At 40.7% G+C, this 20,601-nt stretch overlaps 1 protein-coding gene across 1 annotated transcript in view; it reads right to left on the bottom strand.

Annotated features, from left to right (window-relative positions):
• Positions 1–16,557, bottom strand: part of PRRG1 (proline rich and Gla domain 1) — a 143,253-nt gene extending 126,696 nt beyond the window's left edge. Inside the window, exon 1 of the mRNA XM_068962200.1 lies at positions 16,466–16,557. The gene's annotated coding sequence lies outside the window, so the exon portion shown is untranslated. The remainder of the gene's footprint in view (positions 1–16,465) is intronic.
• Between the last annotated feature and the right edge of the window lie 4,044 nt (positions 16,558–20,601).

The raw sequence follows: 20,601 nt of genomic DNA, 5'->3' as shown, positions 1-20,601 counted from the left end.
GACCTGGGTTTGATCCACGGGTTGGGAAATCCCCTGGAGGCGGGCATGGCAACCCACTCTAGTATTATTTCCTGGAGAATCCCATGGGCAGAGAAGCCTGGTGGGCTACAGTGCATAGGGTCACAAAGAGTCAGACACGACTGAGCGACTAAGCACAGCACAGCACAGCATGGACAGACGCACAGTACATGATCACATAGCAACTAAGATTCACCTATGACAACATGGAGCTTAGATGTACATTAACCTTTGGTCATCTTAATAGAATCCACAGCTTTCATCAGTACTACATAAGAAGTTCTAGTAAACATTTTGGAATAAAAAGAATAAAATATTTTTTTATAAATTTTTCTTTAATGGGACTAAATGTAGGAAAGAAATGCTTAAGATTTCTTTACCAACATTATAGAGACAGTGTCTGACTTTAAGGTTGTTTGAAGACATTTCATATACAGCTTTGGACAAATGGGTCCCACATAAATGGGATAAAGGAAAAAAAGAAAAGCAAAACCACATGGCATTGTACTAATGTAACAGGAAAAAACATAACACTATCAGCTGAAGTCCTGTAGCTCTAGCACAAAAAGGGGAAACCATGGATAGGCCCAGAGAAATAGGTAAGAGTGAACTGCACAGTGTCACTGGGAAGGCCTCCTGTGAGGACTGGAAGTCACAGGAAAAATAACTCACAAAAAAACATATGGTCTATTATCCAGCCAGGAAAGGAAGAGACAATGGGGGAAAAATCCACACAGACCTTGAGAGTTCTGTGGACGTGATGATCAGAGCACATTCTCCCACACATCACACTTGAGAAAGGAAGGTCAGAAAAAAGAGGCCTCCTGCTCCTGTCATTCCTTCTTGCATCAGCAAGGAGGAAGAGAAGGTCACCGGCACAGAAGACAATTGAGGGCTTTCCTGGTGGCTCAGTGGTAAAGAACCTGTCTGCAATGCAGGAGACGTGGGTTCGATCCCTGGATCAGGAAGATCCCCTGGAGAAGGAAATGGCAACCCACTCCAGTATTCTTGCCTGGGAAATCCCAGGGACAGAGGAGCCTGGCGGGCTACAGTCCATGGGGTCGCAAAGAGTCAGACACGACTGAGCACAGCACAACACACATAGCACAGCACAGAAAAGCACCAAAAGACAAAACTTGTTTGGCAGAGGTGATGCAGACCACAGCCCCTGAAGTTAGGGGCCTTAACTCAAGGTCAAGACTGCTATTTCTCCACAGCAGGGGCTAAGGGAACCCCACGTGGTCACATTCGTAATTATACTCAAGCCACTTCTTACCAAGAGGTCTCTGTCCTGAATACAGAATCTCCTCCTCTTTAACAATATGAGCCACAAAGGAGAAGCAGAGATACATACATGGGGCAGTGGGCAGGGGGAAAAGTTCTAAGACGTTTTAGTTTAAGGTCGACAGTCATTTATATGACCCTAGGTCATTGAGGAAAAAAATTGACTATAAAACTCTGATCTATTTGTGGGAACTGTCAGTGTGCAGAATGTAGCAGGTTATGAGAATTAATGCCATTATCTAGGGAAAGGGCAGAAGTCAAGGAAGGAGGTTTTAGCAGTGAATGAGTGAGAGACTGAGTAAGATGAAGTAGGTAAACGAAGGCTTTACCACAAGTAGAGTTCAGCATAGGATATCAATTACCCTCTGAGGGAATCAAAGGACAAAAACATCCATTAAAATCTGTGTTTAGGACTTCTCTGGTGGTCCAGTGGTTAAGATTCTGTGCTTCTAATGCAGGGGACATGGGTTAGATCTCTGGTCAGGGAACCAAAGTCCATATGCTGTGTAGAGGTCAAAATTAAAAAAAAAAAAAGCTCATCTTTTATTTACCAGAAGACTACATCTATCACTCAAACACTTATATTCATCATCATGTTCTAATAGAAGGGTACACTGGATAATCTAATTCAATAACATTTGAATGAATAGTGTCATCAATTCAACAAATATTTTCTGAGCACCTACCCCATGCCTGCTACTGTGTTAACCACAAAGAGATTAACCTTTCTAACAAATTTACACAGTATCCTCTCATTTATTCATTCATTCAACAATGATTAAGCACCTAATGCCTGCAAGATCATGTCTGATGCTTGAAATGCAGGCATGGTAAGTGTTCAATATACATTTTCTCTTCCTGAACACTCCAAAGTGACCTTGAGGTCTTAAGCTGGCTGAACTGCAGTGTCCTTGGTATAAAAGTGGGTGTAAATATCATATCCCTTACAAGATAATAAAAATAATACAAGTAAAATGTCTGGTACAACATGGAGGGGTTGTCACTGCTGTTATTATCATTATTAAGGAAGATAATCTGTGTCGCTTGAGAGATGAGCAGAAAAAAATAATGTGGGCAACCTTCTGAATAATGAACTCAACTATATTCCTGTGAAGGACAGGGTTGCTAAGAGTGTTCTTGGGTCCCAGAGGAAAAAACAAAACCCCATTCCAAACAGGATTTACCCCAGTGCCTTTCCTGGTTTTCTGAAGGCCCTGATATGTTCTGCCTCTTATCAGCCCTGATGAAGTACACTGGAGGCCACCCACTCCAGTGGTGAGGAGTCACTGGGTGTTCAGATTTCTGATTCCCAGCCCTCACCAGGCAAAGACCAAAGTAGACAAAGACAACAGAGATGCTCTGACCCCTAGCTAATGAGGCTGAGATTCTGGCAGAGAACTAGCACCAGTTCAACAGTTAAGAGCTGAAATGCAAATAAGGAACTAAGGCAGAAAAGCAGAACCCAACTCAGAAAGGTTAGGGGTACACAAACTTTTAAGAAAGTGAAGAGGTCAGTCTTTAGGGGTGGGTGGGGCTTTATAGGGGGCTTCCCTGGTGGCTCAGCCAGTAAAGAATCTGCCTGCAACAGGAGACCTGGGTTCGATTCCTAGGTCAGAAAGATCCCCTGAGAAGGGACTGGCAAAGCACTAGGAGGAAGTGGTACCTGCAGGCTGGAAGCCTTCAGTGTTTGTAGATAGTTCAAATTAATGCAACAAAAACGTGTATTTTCAGACTAACTGCTTATGAGCATAAAGAAAGAATTTTTATTTTTACTCCTCTATATAATAATATTGAGTGAGAAATTGAAGTATGATAAAATTACACAGGAAAGTAAACATATTCTTGCCAAAAATCATTATTCTGCTCCCATGAGTAATACTAACAGAAGAAAAGACTAGGAATATATTCCATTAACTTTTTTCTGCAGTGACAGCAAATTTTCAACTAGGCATGTGTTTCTAACTTTGCCAGCTTTCTCTCTGAAGCAAACATGTCAGACAGGATTACTGTGGCAACTTAGTCATATGGATTTTTTTCAAAATGGTAATGCATAACATTAGAAACCAAACCACAAAGAACAGGCTCTCTAGAGCCAGACTAGAGCCCTTACACCAAACACACAGTGCTTTGAATAGGTTTTGTCGGTCAAAAAGGAGGAGCTTGGTTACCTAGGATTCCAGGAAATAACATGTATCTTCTAGGACACAAAGAAGGGAAAAAATAGAATGCAGCGAACTTATTCCAAGTCAGGAATATAAAATAGCATACCCTCTCCTAAAGAAATCCTAGGTTCTAAATTATGAGGCACTGAAAAATATACTTAAGAAGCTCAAATTGTTATTTCAATTCTGGCCCATTTAACAGCCAAGCCTTTCTAGAAGATAATGAATACTATCAAAAATTCATATACATAACTATGTGAATGAGCTTGAAAAGAAGCATACCAGCTATTACCACACAATAATAGAGAAAGAAAAGCAACCATTGAGCATTTTTAAGAGCTCTGATTATCCCTGCCTTGTGGAACTTTATTTAACTCTCATTCCATTATGCTCAATAATATTCTTGAGAAATATTTATGTTTCTACTCTACAAAGGGTAAAGCACACCCCTTTCATAGCAAAAGTGCTCAATAAATGTTGAATAAAAGTTTGACATACATTGTATAAAGCCACTTCCTTGGGAGATGCTAAAAGTCAACTTCCACTGACAATATGATTTCTATGGTCCCCCACGTTTCTGGATATCCCAGTCACTGCTATTGTAGGAAACGTGTTGTGACACCAAGAGGGTGTTTTCTAAACCCTGTGAAGAGGGAGAGAAATCAAAACAAAATCAGAGTCTGATATGGCAGGAATGTTAGAATTATCAGACCAGGAATTTTAAAATACTAGGAATAATATGCTATGGACTTTAGACTTCTCTGGTGGCTCAGTGGATAAGAATCTAACTGCCAACACAGGGGACAGCGGTTCGACCCCTGGTCTGGGAAGATTCCACATGTCGTGGAGCAACTAAGCCCGTGTGCCACAACTACTGAGCCCACATGCCCTAGGGACCTGGAGCCGCAACTGTTGAGCCCATGCGCTGCAACTACTGAAGCCTGTGCACCTACAGCCTGTGCTCTGCAACAAGATAGGCCACCACAGGAGAAGTGCATGCAAAGCAACAAAGACCCAGCAGCAGTTAAAAAGCAAATATGATATGGGCTTTAAGGTAAAAAGTAGACAACATGCAAGAAAAGATGGATAAAGTAAGTGGAGAGATGGACATTCCAAGAACGTATCAAAAAGAAATGCTCCCAGTCAAAAATGCTGTAACTGAAATAAAGAATGGTTTTGATAGGCTTATTAGGAGAATTGATACAGCTAAGTAAAGAATCTCTAAGCTTGAAAATATGAAAACAGAAACAGCAAAACTGAAAAGAAAGGAATATCCAAGATCTCTGAGACAATACAAAAGATGTAAAAGATGTAAAATATGTGTAATGAGAATACCAGAAAGAGGAAACAGACAGAAAAACAGCAGCATTATTTGAAGCAATAATGAGTGAGAACTTCCCCAATAAATGTCAGACAGCAAACCATAGATTCAGGAAGCTCAGAGAACACCAAGCAGGACAAAATGCTAAACAGGATAAAAGCAAAACAAAGAAACAAACCAAAAGCTATGTCTAGGAATGTTATAGTCAAATTGCAGAAAATCAAAGACAAAAAATCTGGAAAACAACCCAAAAGAGGAAAAAAAAAAAAAGTATCACTAGAGGAACAAAGATAAGTTGACCCTTGAACAACCTGGATTTAAACTGCCCAGGCTCACTTATATGCAGATATTTTTCAACAGTAAATACTGAAGTACTACACAGTCCGTGGTTGGTTTATTTTGTGGATGCAGAGGAACTGGAGATACAGAGGTATGGCCGTAAGTTATACTCACTTGGATTAATTACCACGTTGTTCAAGAGCTAACTGTATATCTGACATTTCCTCAGAAACCAAGCAAACGAGAAGGGAGTGAACAGAAATACTTCAGAGTGTTGAGATAAAAAAAATTCACCCACTCAGAATTTTGTACCCTAAGAAATTATCTGTCAAAAGAGAAGGAGAAATAAAGATTTGCTCAGACAGGCAAAAACTAAGGCAACTTTTTGCTAGTAGATCTACCTGACAAGATTTGTTAAAAGTTCTTCAGAGAAAAGGAAAATAATATAGGTCAGAAATAAGGAGCTACATAACGAAATGAAAAGCATCAAAAAATGAATAACTAGAAGTAATATAAAAACTTTTTCCTCATTCTTAACTGATCTAAAAGATTACAATTTGCTCAAACTACTAGCAACAATACATTCAGTTATAAATACTTATATATATGCTTATGTATAAATGAAATGAATAACAATAATACAAGGAATAGGAGGGAGGAATTTGGAATATTTTGTTATTATACAGTACTTCTATTACCTATGAAGTGATACAGTATTATTTGAAAGTGGAATTGGATTAGTTGGAAATGTGTATTTAGCAAATGCTATGGCAACCATTAAAAAACTTTTTTTTTTTAAGTTTACTGATACACTAACAAATAAGAGAAAATGGAACCATATAAAGTGTCAGTTAAGACACAGGAGAGGTATGAAAGACAAAAACGGAACAAAGAACAACAAATATAAAGCAGTATGGTAGTTATTAATCCAACTATATCAACAATCCTTTTAAAACATCAATGATCTAAATATACCAATGAAAAAACAGATTGTCAGAGTGGATGAAATAATAAAACCCAAATATATATTGTCTACAAGAAACACATTTTACATAGAAAGACATACATAGATGAAAAGTAAAGGCATGGAGAAATATACCATGCTAGTAATTAATCAAAGAAAGTAGAAACAGCTATATCAATTTCTGACAGAGCTACTCCAGGGCAAGGAAAGTTGTCAGAGATAAGAGGATAATATCATAACACAATGACAAAGGGGGTCAATTCTTCAAGAAGACATAACATTCCTTAATGTATGCACATAACAACAAACTGTTAAAATATATGAGGCAAAACCTGTCAGAACTGCAAGGAAAAACAGATCAATCTCCTATTATTACAGACTTCAACACTCCTCTAACTGAACTGGACAGATTCAGCAGGCAGAAATTTAGTAACTCTATAGCACCACCAATCAATTGGATATAACTGATATCTAAAGACGACTTCATCCAACAACAGAATTCCCATTTTTCTCTAGCTTGATGGAATATGCACCAAAATAAACCACGTTCTGGGACATAAAATGCAACCTTAGCAAATTTAAAAGAATAGAAATCATACACTGTCTGATCTCAGACCACAATGGAATTACACCAGAAATCAGTAAGATAACTGCAAAATCCCCAAACACATGATGATTAAACAACTCACTCTAAACAACACATGAACTCTCAAAGTTTAAAATATTTTGAACTATATGAAATAAAACTTACCAAATACTATGGAATGCAGTGAAAGCAGTGCTTAGAGGAAAATTTTATAGCAATGAATGAATACATTTAAGGTTCTTTACTGCTACCACCACCTGGGAAGAAAAAAAGCTCTAAAAATCAACAATCTAAGCTTCTACCATAAAAGTCAGAAAGTGCAAATTAAATTCAAAGAAGCAAAAGAAGAGAAATAATAAAAATTAGAGCAGATATCACAATGAAACTGAAAAGGAGGAATGAATAGAGAAAATAAAACCAAAACCTGACTCTTTGAAAAGATATTTTTTAATTAATAATCTTCTAGCCAAGCTAAGAAAAAAAAGAGAGAGACAAATTACAATACTTGAAATAAAAGCCACCGTTATAGATTGCATGGAGACATTAAAAGGTTAATAAAAGATTATTATGAACAAATCCATTAAACCAATTCCTTGAAAGAGTCAACCTGCCAAAACTCATACAAGAAGAAATAGATAATATGAATATATATTATATATTAAATAAATAGAATCAATAATTAATAACCTTTCAAAAAGGAAAGCAACAGGCTCAGACTTACCTGTGAATTCTATCAAACCCTTAAGGAGAAACTATACCATTTTATACAGTCTCTTCCAGAAGATAGAAACCAAACCAAGGGAATACTTCCTAACTTATGAAGCCAGAATTACCCTAATACCAAAACCAGACAAAGACATTACAGGAAAAGAAAACTACTGACTAGTACCTCTCATGAACATACCTGCAAAAACCCTCAACAAAATACTAGCAAATCAAATGCAGCGATGTATAAAAAGAATTACAAACCATAATCAAGTGAGATTTATTCCAGTTATGCAATGCTGATTCAATATTTGAAGGTCAATTAATGTAATCTATCACATCAATAGGCAAAAGAAGAAAAATAACATGAACATATCAGCAGATGCAGAGAAAGGATTTTACAAAATCCAACACCCATACATGATTAAGAACTCTCAGAAAATAAGAAGTAGAGGTAAACTTCCTCAACTTGTTAAGATTATCTACAAAAACCTACAGCTTAACACCATACTTAATAGGGAAAAACACAAAGCTTTCCAGCTAAAATAAGGAACAAGGCAATAATGTCTCCTCTTACCACTCTTTTCCAAGTTATGTGTGTATGGACTCAGTCCTGTCCAACTCTTTTGTGACCCCATGGACTGTCGCCCACCAGGCTCTTCTTGTCCATGGGATTGCCTAGCCAAGAATACTGGAGTGGGTAGCCACTCCCTTCTCAAGGGGATCTTCCTGACCCAGGGATCGAACTTGCATCTTCTGCATTGGCAGGTGGCTTCTTTACCACTAGCGCCACCTGGGAATTCCTTCCCAAGTTACACGGATTGATAAGTAAGAAATCAAACTTTTTTCACAGATGGCATTATTGACAATGTAGAAAACCCCAGAGAATCAACAACAAAGACTCTTGGAGCTAACAAGCAATGACAGCAAAGTTGCAAGACACAAGATTAATGTGCAAAAGTTACTCAATTCCCTAAACACCAGTAATAAATAAGTGGAATTGGAAATTAAAAATATATTACCATTTATATTAGCATCCCCCCAAAAATGAATTACTTATTAAATCTAAAACAGTTTGTTCAAAATCTATTATGAGGAAAATTCCTCATATTTGTGACCAAAGACATCAAAGGAGAACTAAATAAATGGAGAATTATTCCACATTCATGGAAATACAGATTCAATAGTGCTAAGATGTCAGTTCTTCCCAAGATGATCAATAGGTTCAACACAATCTCTATCAAAATCTAGCAAGGTATTTTGTGGATATCAACAAACTTATTCAAAAATTTATATGGAGAGCCAAGGGACCTAAAAGAGTCAACTTAATACTGAAGAACAAAGCTGGAGGACTATTTTCTACTCAGTTTTGTTGTGAACCTAAAATGCTCTAAAAACAGTTCATTAATTTTTTTTTTAAGGAGTGAGTCCTTCTCTTTCCCTGTAACGATCTGATCTATTCCCAGAGCTTCCTCTCCACCCATGCCACTCTCCTGAATTCCACCTGGAGAGCAAAAAGTCTTCTCAGACTCAGCATGCCTAGTACTGAATGCTTGCTCTTTCTTCTCTCAAATTTTCTTCTCCAACAATCTTCCATATCTCACTAAGTATCTACTCCATTGTTCTAGTTGCTCAGACCAAAACCCTTGGCATCATCCTTGACTCTCATCCTTTGTCATATTCCCCTTCTAATTCCACTTCCAATAAGTGAGCAGAAAATCTGGTCACTTATCATACCTTTAGCATTATATTTCTTTGGTTCAAGTCACCCCAACCTCTCCTCCAACTGGTCTCTACTGTTCTTGCTCCCCTTGCAATTCTATATTCCACAAAGCACTCAGATTGATCCTTATGAAACAGAAATCAGATCACATCATTTCACTCTTAAAATCTCCCATGGCTTTTCCTCTCACTCAATAGCCTTACAATATCCTCTCAAAATGAGTGGAATAGCCCTACCCTCCAACATACCTTTTTACTTATGTGACCCTGTTTCTTATTATTCACTCCCACTCATTCATGCTATTCTTGGCACAAGGACTGTTTTGTGATTCCTAGCAAAAACGTCTCAAAAAGGTACCACCTCAGGACCTCTATATTTGCTGTTCTCTATTCCCAGAAAGCTCTTCCTCCAAATAAGTAGTTTTCTCATCTCTTAAAACTCTTTGCTGACACTGTCTTCCCTGATCACTGCCCTCCAAAAGACTCTATTCATATACTGATGAATATCTATAGATGCTCCACTATTCACTTTTCCTACTTTGCATTTCTCTAAAGAATGGAACACTGTAACTCTACTCACATACACATATACACATATATATATACACACACAGAGTGTACATACACCCACATTTTACTTATTTATGTTTATTTTCTTCCTCCCTCAAATAGGATGTTAGCTCCTTGAGGACAGAAATGTCCAGTAAAATACAAATATTTTACTCAATGCTGTATCCTGAGTGCTTAGAATAACACCTGGCAATTGAGAGGCACACAAACATTTGTTGAATAATAATCATATACTTATGTCAGTCTTAGGGCAAGGGCTGGGGCAATGGGGTTATGACAGAGCATGCCTGAACTTAACTTCAAAAAATTCTTCTAAATGAAAAAAGGTGGAAAAAAACACAATTGTGCAACCATAAGAGGTAGCTGGAGTCCTGAACTTTAGTAACCAGCATTACTAAACTTGAAAAATCCATAGAGTTCATGGCCTATTTAAGTTCCACTGAAAAGTAGTGTGCAAACAAACCTCCCTTACAGAGTGTTCCTTCAACTTCTCCCCTCTCTACATTTAGATTTACTTTTCTTAACTCATTCTTTCCCCCTCTGTTCTCTTCGTGCCTGATTCTAGTCCCTCCTGCTCTCTGGATCCAGTTCTCTGCTTTATCAATTATATCTCCTTAGCATTTCACCTTCAAACATTCCACTAGGCTTTTCACCCCTTTCACAATACACTTTTCTTGATCCCTTAAAATTCTCAAACTCCAGTTTTTTTTCTTCCCTTCTTCCTTCATCAACAATTTAAAAATATATATATTTTTCACTGCTTCTACTTCCTGACCAGCATTATTGAAAGAAGTGGTTCTTAACTAGAGTGTACATGAAACCCTCCTGGAATTTTTTCATGCCCAGGTTCCACACTCTGAAATTCTGACTTGATCAGTTTGCACTGGGGTGACACTTTAGACAACACACTAAACCTAAGTGTGTTGGTGAAAACAGCTCCCTAACAGAGTCTAATGCACACCCCCATATTAAGAACCATTATCTCAAAGACCTGCCATATGTTGTTTTTCTTTTTTCTGGTCATAATAACATTAATATTCTACCAATTGAGGAGTATAATTAAATCAACTCTTGTACCTGACACACATGAAAACAAATAAAAGGGCTCCAATCAGAACACAAATCCAACTGTGTTCTCTCAGCTTTATCCTTTCTGAACTTTCCAAGGCATCCGATACCACCAATTTTAAGCATGCTCCTCTCTTCAATAACATCTTGGTCTTTTTGTTTTGGTCTCCCCTCCCCCCTTCCAATCTGTCTTAATGCCATCTAAATCAGTGCCACTCAATGTGGATCTGAGGGTAGGCAGCAACACCATCATTTGGAAACTTACAAGACGTGAATATTCCTCAGGCCACATTCCACACATCAGAAACTCGAGGGATGGGGTCCAGAAATCAATTCATTCTTGTGATTATTAGGCACGCTGATGTCTGCAAACCAGTGTGCTAAGCCACCTGTTTTTAGAAATATGGGAGGAATCTATTCACAGGACTGAAGCGTGAATGAAGCGACATGTCAACACATTTCATATTTTGAAGTTAACTGCTACTGAAATTATATAGTTGTCATGTGTGTTTGTTTAGTCGCTCAGTCATGTTGGACTCTTTGTGACCCCATGGACTGTAGCCCACAAAACTCCTCTGTCCATGGGGATTCTCCATGCAAGAATATTGGAGTGGGTGGTCATGCCCTCCTCCAGGGGATCTTCCCAATGCAGGGATTAAACCTAGATCTCCCACACTGCAGGCAGATTCTTCATCGTCTGAGCCACCAGGCAAGCCCATGGTGGGCTTAAGTAGGTGTCCTAAGAAATGGCAATTACAAATAATTGTAGCTACCGTGTTCAGGGCAATTAGCATGTGCTAGATACTTTGATAAACTGTTAACACACCTGATCTCACTTATCAGGTGTTGTAATCATCTTTACAGGTAAGGACACTGACACTTTGAAAAAGACGTTTAAACTCTTGCCTCCAAATTTGACACCACTGACCACCATATCACTGTCTCCTGCAAAGATTCAGAAAGTGCCGGGAGCCAGTGTGAGGAATCCCGCCCGTGACAAGGTCATGAGGAAGGAAGCTGACATACGCAAGGCGTGCTCAGACTTCAGGGACCCCTCTGGAAATTCCTAAGCATGTACCCCAACAAAAATCTGCCGGCTTTTGTGCTCTGCTTTTCCACTTTTCTGATATTCTCTGGAAAAAAGTCAATCCAGGGTTTTAGTCTTCTGCATTTGAAAGGGATGTTTCAGTTAAACCCCTCTGATAGCTCTCTAGCCTGCCTAACAGGTTCCCCAGACCTCTTACAGCTTGTGAATTGCTTACAGCCCCCCAACCGCGGGAGACACAAAGCTTAAAAGCATCTTAAAGATACAGAGCCTTTTCTAAAGAGTTAAAAATTATATTGGTAGAGGGTTTTCACTGTTGACTCAAGGATTGCTGCCAGACCTCCATATTCTTTATCTTTTAGGCACCTGGAAGGTTGTTAATGTAAGCAGGATGTAAAAAAAGATACATAGTAGTTTTGATGTTAGCAACACTAGACTTTTGAGTTAATTGCTTCTCTTTTGCTGTAAATCACTGCACTCCCTCTACTTGTTATAAGTTGCTGTATCCTTGCTGTGTAAGAATGTAACTTTATTTAGTGCTTTCTGAGAGTGGCACCAGACCTTGGGACGATCAACACAAATAAGTCTTGTGGTTGACAAACCCTTATCAGAAAAAAGGCCGTAAAATGTTAATTGGCCCTTTTGGCTGGAAGATGATGTAAATTACCTAAGACTTGTGTATACAATTAGGTATGCAGAGAGAAAAGCCTGGTTTTGATAAGAGTCTGGACTGCTAATGCTGCATAACTTTGTGTTACCCATTGATCTCCATGTTTTATCAAAAGTATAAAAGGCCTTCTGAACAATAAAGGATGGGACCAGATTCTCGGACCAGTTTCTCGGACTAGTCTCGGCCTGGTTTCTTGGGAATCTGGCTCCCCCCATGTCTCTCTCTCTCTCTCTCTTTTTCTCTCCCTTTTCCTCTCTCTGCTCTTTACTTTAATTTCAGGCTGAATTTCCATCTGGGGCGCGGAGGCTCGCCAGGTCTACTTATTTGCCCTGGTTATTAAGACCCGCGCGAAAGGGAGCTTAAGGCGAGGCACCCTTAGATATTCAAGCGGGCGCCGGTGGCCCAACGTAGATGGTGCAAATTCCTTGGTCTTCCGCGTAAACCAAGCTATTCAGCCCTCTTCCACCACTTAATCTTTCTACTACACTATAGTTTCTTAATCTAATCTTATATTAATAAATAAACAAGTCTTTCCACGCCAACGCCGTCCACCCTTCGAATTCCCTGGATCCACCGGGGCTGGACCCCTGCAAGAAAGAAAGAGTCTTAAACAGAACCCTAAGAAGAAGACTCAGTGGAAGTGACTGAGGTTGACTGGTCAAAGAATCAGAGGAGAAACCAGAAATAGGGAAGGAAGTCTAGGAAGCAGAAAGCCTTAATCACAGTGGTTGGGAAATTTTTTTCAGTAGTCTACAGACCACAAAGGATGTAGAACTTTTTTATTTTTTGAAGTTTTATGGAGGCTACTCATTCTGAGTCCCAAGTTTCACTGACAAAACCAGACACTAACTTGGAGTGTTTTGGCGGGGGTGGGGGGGGATAATGGTTAATATTATTTATATATATTTATATTTAAAGTGACATGAAGGAAAAAAGTTTTTACATTTAGGTGGAGAGGGGATAAATTAAATGAGGGGAGAAAACTTATAAATGTACTAAGAGCCAGAATAGGTTTTCTACCTTTTCTTAAAAAAACTTTTCATTAAGCTTTATCTTATTTTAAAAAAGAAGAAAAATATATATATATATATTGGAGTGCAGCTGATTAACAATGTTGTGATGGTTCCAGGTGGCCAGCAAAGGGACTCAGCCATACATACACATGTATCTGTTCTCCCCCAAACTCCCCTCCCATCCCGGTTGCCAACCAAGCAAGATTCTGACTCATTTTTAAAACTAAAGTATCAATTTTATTCACTTATAAACTGAGTAATCATTTGCTCATGATATTCTCTCCAATGGGAATGCCAGCTGTTGGGGTGAGGAGCTTGAATTGTAATGAGCAAAAGGAAGATAATTTCTGTTATGAGCTAAAGGTGACTGGAAGGCCAGGGATGCTGGTGGAGTTAAGGGGAACTTGCTGGCAGAAAAGTCAGGCCAAGTCTACTGAGGGCACTGTGCTGTGAAGAGACTCCCTAGCCAAATGTTTAAGTCACCTTATGATTTAGGAGGAGTATAATACAACTGATAGTCTAACTGGTCTAATCGGTTATAGCTTCTTTAGTTACATTACCCTCCAGAAGATGCCATCTGGTCAGCCTGATCTGCTTACAAATTTCCTAAATTCCAGTGGCACTCTATTTGTGTCTTTCTACAAATGATTAATCATTTCACGTTGACTTTTCGCTTGTTTTGGAGTCAGAAATCAACCTTTAAAAAAATAATCAGCCTTTTTCTGATGTCTACTTCGCCTATATATATACACAAAGCTTTTACACCTTTTTAAGAAGAGTACATAAGTGAAAGTCACTCAGTCGTGTCCAACTCTTTGCGATCCCATGGACTATACAGTCCATGGAATTCTCCAGGCCAGAATACTGGAGTGGGTAGCCTTCTCCAGGGCATCTTCCCAACCCAGGGATCTCCACAGATTAATACATGGGAACATATTTCCGTGTTTATTTCTTATCCATATTCTAAATAATGGTGTTCAAACACTATAATTTCAGCATTCTGAATTTCTTCTATTATCTCATGAGCCTTATGTGATGTGAATTACTATCTTTCTAATAGCACTTATTAACATCTAACTGTAAGTGCATTTACTAGGCACTGAGTATATACCCAGCAGTCCTAGATACTGGGATAACACAGAAGACTGAGGTTCCAGTAACAAGAGAAAAAAGGCCAGTAGTGTCAGCTTGACAGAAAAGGAGGTGATTAATACATTCTGAGTGCATATGTGTTCAGTCGTGTCCAACACTATGAGACCCCCATGGACTGGAGCCCACCAGGCTCCCTGTCCATGGGATTTTCCAGGCAAGAATACCAGAGTGGATTGCCATTTCCTCCTCCAGGGGATCTTCTCCATCCAGGGATCTAACCCGAATCTCCTGCATGACAGGTGATTTCTTTGTTTGTTTTTACCACTGAGCCACCTGGGAAGCCCAATACATTCTGAAAGATTTGGCCAGTTTTTTCCAAGTAGTGAACTGGGCTGAGTCTGAAAGGATAAATAGAAGTTCATCAGGCACTGGAAAAGGGATGTATCCCTAATACTTCTCTCCCCAAATTTGGTAATGTTAGTGGCATTTGAAAAAGAAAGAGTAAAATGACAATAATGCAAGAAGAAATCTTCCACTTTATGATCTGGGGGTTGGGACTGTGCCTTTAAACACATTTCAGATCTGAAAGCAAATGTTTATAAAACAGTATTCACAAGAGGGGAAAGGGGTGGAGGAGGAAGAAGTTCAGTTTGTTTTATTGTATTAAGTTAAACAAATGAGTAAAAATATCAACATCTACGCTTGGGAACACATATAACTACTTTCCATAAAAACCCTATGCGTGAAAATGAAAGCCTCAGAACCTTATCCTAAATTACAAGAGTCGCCCTGGTGTTTTATATCCCCAATGTAATTTTGCGCGCGCGCGCGCACACACACACACACACACACACACACACACACACACACACAAATCCATTCTTAATTGAAACCATCAACCACGCCCTAACCAGCTTCCACTTACCCTGACTTTCACACCTCCACATCCTTCAAAGTTTGGCTGAATTTATACTAGGACTATCTCAAGGCATTAATTTAGCTCTAAATTTTGACACACCACCTCTTCATCCTTCCTTTCAATTATTTCCTTTTAAATTCCATTAGTTTCCCATTTCTCCTTAAGGGACACTTAGAAATACATCAACAGCACAATTACAAAACCAATGGCTGCAGCCAGTCTGAACACACACACTAATTTCCACTCACATCCCTCTCGAGGCTGTTTCTACCAATAATCAAAATCAGTGGACCAGAAAGGAGGAAAAAGCTGAGGCAGGAGGATTGTTGCCTTCTACTCCCCCCATGTCTGCCCCCCACTTTCGCTCCCCCGTCCCCCAAAGCTGCACCGCGACCTTGTGTGCTCCCCCCTCCACCGACTCGCCCCTGCTGTCACCCGCCACTGCCTAGAAAACAGTCCTAGTCTTTGTTAAAATGTCCATGAGCACAATGTACCAGAAGACGGACACATTCCCGGGGGCGGGGTGAAGAAAGTCACACGAGTGCCACGCCCTCCTTGGCACAAACCTGGGGCGACAGCCCACCTCCTCCAAATCCTCTCCCCCCGCGATGAGGAATGTTCCTGGCAACTCTGCACTCCAGGACGGCAGAGCGGGGGAAGGGATGGGCCCGGGACGCCCGCCGCTCAGGGGCACTAAGCGGGGGCTACTAAACTTGAAGCTGGGACACCCTCCAGAGCCCTTGGCGAGCCTCCCGGTCCTGCCTAGCCTGAGTCCAGACTTTCAGCCTCCGGAGCCCTTTCCTTCAATTTCTCCTCTTCCACATATCCTCGCCCGCTCCTGCCACCAGGCACTCTTGCTCCCCACGCAGCTGGAGCCGGACACCCTCCGGCAGCGCGGCCAATCCCGCTGCCGCACGTCTGGCAGGTTTTTCCTCGCGGGACTGACGGCTATCCCGGCCGTCACCCGCACACACTCCAATCCCTTTCGGGACTCCCGGCCCGAACCACGTTCTGCGGCTGCGAGCCCCGCGTGCCCACCACACTCACCGCGCACCCCGCGCCGCTACTCCGCACTCTGCCTGCCGCCAACGGCGCCTGCGCGCTTCCACCTCCGCCGAGCCGGGTGGGAGCCTGGAGCCAGGAGCCGACGGGAAGGGCTGTGGGAAGCGGCGGAGGCGGGGCCCGGGAGGAGTTAGGAGAGGCAGGGCGGGACCAGGCAGGTTGGGAAACCGAGGGGCGGGGCCCGCTGCCGGGGTATGGAAGACCTAAGGCTTGGGGCACTGGGTTAGAGCTTTCCAGTCTTGAGATCTGTTTATAAATAACACTGGCATGAGAAGTCATCAAGGACCCTGGGTGCACCCCATGCACACTCACACTCCAGAATGCCCAGCTCGGCGCGGGGCCAAGCTAGCCACCCCCGGTGTCAGCACGCCTCTCCCAGGAACCACTCTGGGTCCTCATTACCCTTTCACCTTTTCACATGCCTGGCTCCCCACACGTTATTCCGCCCACTGGCCTCTCGCCTCTTCGTGCAAGGTCCTTGGCGCTCCAAAGGCGAGCCACATGGAAATTTCTCACCCACAGACTGTCTGTGCAGGGCACCCTAGTTAACACGTCTATGCTGTGTGAGGCCAGAACACGGTTGGTGACTTTCCAACCGTTACCCACTGTTACAGTGCAGCCCTTTCCCAGAGAACAAACTCTTTTGCTGTTCTGGCCTTTTGCTGACAACATCTGCTTTTTCTTTTAAAAAAAAAAAAAAAAGAAAGAACGAATGAACAAAAAGTCTTAAACAAACCTACACAAATATCTTGGAAAGAAGAACACATGTCAAATAAGACCCATCTCTGACCCTGCTTCTTTAGGGAGCCACTTCAGAATTTGAGCCTTCTTAAAAGCCCCTCTGAGAAACAGGAATATTCAGCGTGTGTAGCCCTGTGAATTTTGCTCTACTGGCTTCAGGTTTTTCTGGTAGTTAGCATTTTAAGAAGCCTAACTTCATTATTATTCCATGCTGCATGCGTGCTTAGTTTTTAAGTTCTATGCTTTTCTGTTTAAAACCTGGTCGGCTGTGGTATTTCACGTGCTTTTAGATCAGTTATTAAAATAAACATACCTGAGTGGAATCCAAGTGAATTGGCCTGTGGGCCTGAAGTGACTTACTCCAAATTACTTTTCTTCTTTTTACTTGAGTTATGATGGAACTGAGAAACAACTGGCTATTAAGAAAAACAGAATTGCCACAGGGCCAAAGCAATAGTCCTTCACACCAAGTATTTTGACTGAAAAGGGAAAGGAACATTTTTGGTGAGAGACCGGTCATTGCCCTTAGAGATATGAATTTCTTTCCATTAACCTTTGTGGTTCTTCTGTTTGTATATTTTTATAAGCCAGACTATCTGAACTCATTTCTGTTTTGCATGTGTCAAATAAGCATATGGGGATTTCAGTGAGGACAGACTGCAAGAGGGTATGTATATTGGTAAGTGTAGACACAGACTCTATAGACTGGATAATCTGTAACTGCCTGGAAGTAGGAATTTGTCCTAGTCATTTCACTGGTAGAATGTTTCACATACAGAAGGTGCTAAAAGAAAAAAAAAAAAACTCTAACCCTGTATTGATAAAGATAATTTTTACATCTTCAATAGATGCATATGTTTGTTCACTTTCATTTGATTACTGGATTTTTTATTTTATGTCCAAACTGATCTGAATATTTTGATTGGATGCAGAGTTTCAGAGAACACTAAGGAGAGATAAGAAGGCCTTGTTAAATGAACAATGCAAACAAATGGAGGAAAACAATAGAAGGAGAAAGACTAGAAATTTCTTCAAGAAAATTGGAGGTATCAACGCAACATTTTATGCAAGGATGGGCATGATAAAGAACAGAAGCAGTGAGGACCTAGGAGAAACAGAAGATACTAAGAAGAGGTGGCAAGAATACATAGAAGAACTGTACAAAAAAATGTCTTAATGACTTGGAAAACCATGATGGTGTGGTCACTTACCTAGAGCAAGACATCCTGGAGTATGAAGTCAAGTGGGCCTTAGGGAGCATTACTACCAACAAAGCCACTGGAGGTGATGGAATTCCAGCTGAACTATTTAAAACCCTAAAAGATGACACTATTAAACTGCTGCACTCAATATGTCAGCAAATTTGGAAAATAGCAGTGGTCACAGGACTGGAAAATAGCAGATTTCATTCCAATCCTAAAGAAGAGCAACACCAAAGAGTGTTCAAATTACTGTACATTTGTGCTCACTTCATATGCTAGCAAGGTTATGCTCAAAATCCTTCTAACTAGGCTTCAGCAGTAAGTGAACTAAGAACTTCCAGATGTACAAGCTGGGTTTCGAAGAGGCAGAAGAACCAGAGATCAAATTGACAACATTCGTTGGATCATGGAGAAGGCAAGGGACTTCAGGAAATACATCTACTTCTGCTTCACTAACTACACTAAAACCTCTAAATGTGTGGATCACAAAAAACTGGGGAAAATTGTCAAAGAGATGAGAGTACCAGACCACCTTACCTGTCTCTTGAGAAACCAGTATGCAGGTCAGGAAGCAACAGTTAGAACCAGACATGGAACAACAGACTGGTTCAAAACTGGGAAAGGAATATGACAAGGTTGTATATTGTCACCCTGCTTATTTAAGTTATATGCAGAGTACATCATGAGAAACGCTGGGCTGGAGGAAGCACAAGCTGGAATCAAGATTGCCAGGAGAAATATCAACAACCTCAGATATGCAGATGACACCACCCTTATGGCAGAAAGTGAAGAGGAACTAAAGAGCCTCTTTTTGAAGGTGATAGAGGAGAGTGGAAGCATTGGCTTAAAACTAAACATTCAAAAAACTAGGATCATGGCAATCTGGTCCCATCACTTCATGGCAAAGAGAAGGGGAAAAAGTGGAAAGAGTGATAGATTTCATTTTCTTGGGCTCCAAAATCAATGCAGGTGGTGACTGCCTCCATGAAATTAAAAGACACTTGCTCCTTGAAAGGAAAGCTATGACAAACCTGACAGCATATTAAAAAGCAGAGACATCACTTTGCCAACAAAGATGCATATAGTCAAAGTTATGGTTTTTCCAGTGGTCATGCATGGATGTGAGAGTTGGACCATAAAGAAGGCTGAGTGCCAAAGAATTGATGTTGTCAAACCATGGTGCTGGAGAAGACTCTTGAGAGTCCTTTGGACAGCAAGGAGATCAAACCAATCAATCCTAAAGGAATTAACCCTGAATACTCATTGGAAGGACTGATGCTGAAGCTGAACCTCCAATACTTTGACCACCTGATGAAGAGCAGACTCACTGGCAAAGACTCTGATGCTGGGAAGGATTGAAGGCAAAAGAAGGGGGCGTCAGAGGATGAGATGGTTAGACTCAATGGACATGAATTTGAGCAATTCCAGGAGATAGTGAAGTTGAGAGGAGCCTGGCATGCTGCAATCCATGGGGTTGCAAAGAGTCGGACACGTCTTAGCACTGAACAACTATAATTGGTAATTTGGTATTTATTAGCAATTCAAGAATTTGATAAAATATGTTCAAGAAAAAATATAAAGATTTAAATTACAAAATATTAAATGATGTAGCCAATGGCTCAGCAGTAAAGAATCTGCCTGTGATGCAGGTGATACGAGTTCAATCCTTGGGTCAGAAAGATCCCCTGGAGGAGGAAACCCACTCAATATTCTTGCCTGAAAAATCCCATGGACAGAGTAGCTTGGCAGGCTACAGTCCAGTGGATCACAAAGAGTTGGACACGACTGAGCACAGCACACAACAAAGCAGAAAAATAGGGAAAACACTTGTTATAATAAAATATATTGAGGGTATATATGTTATGGAAACTCTCTTTGGCGGTATGCCTCTAGATCTTCCTTCAAGAAAGAAAATTGTTGTTCAGCTACAAACAGTAGGTGTACCTGGCAGCCTCCAGTTATATCATCTTAAGGAGGCACCTCAGCTTTTGAGTTGGGAGGGGCTATGCATGCTTGATGGGTAACTCCCCACCATGTGAATGAGCATGGTGGGGCACTAGAGCCTGGCCATTCCTGTTGCTCTGGAGCTCCATTGGGTTAGCTGAAACTTGATCAGATCTGTGTTTTGTTGTGAAATTTTCTCTGACGTGCTTCCTCCTTACTTTCCTTTCAAAAGTG

The sequence above is a fragment of the Capricornis sumatraensis genome, chromosome X (genome assembly GCF_032405125.1).
Source record: "Capricornis sumatraensis isolate serow.1 chromosome X, serow.2, whole genome shotgun sequence".
In the NCBI taxonomy this organism is placed as follows: domain Eukaryota; kingdom Metazoa; phylum Chordata; class Mammalia; order Artiodactyla; family Bovidae; genus Capricornis; species Capricornis sumatraensis.
The sequence above is the reverse complement of the archived record's forward strand: the minus strand, read 5'-3'. Positions and strand labels throughout refer to the sequence as shown.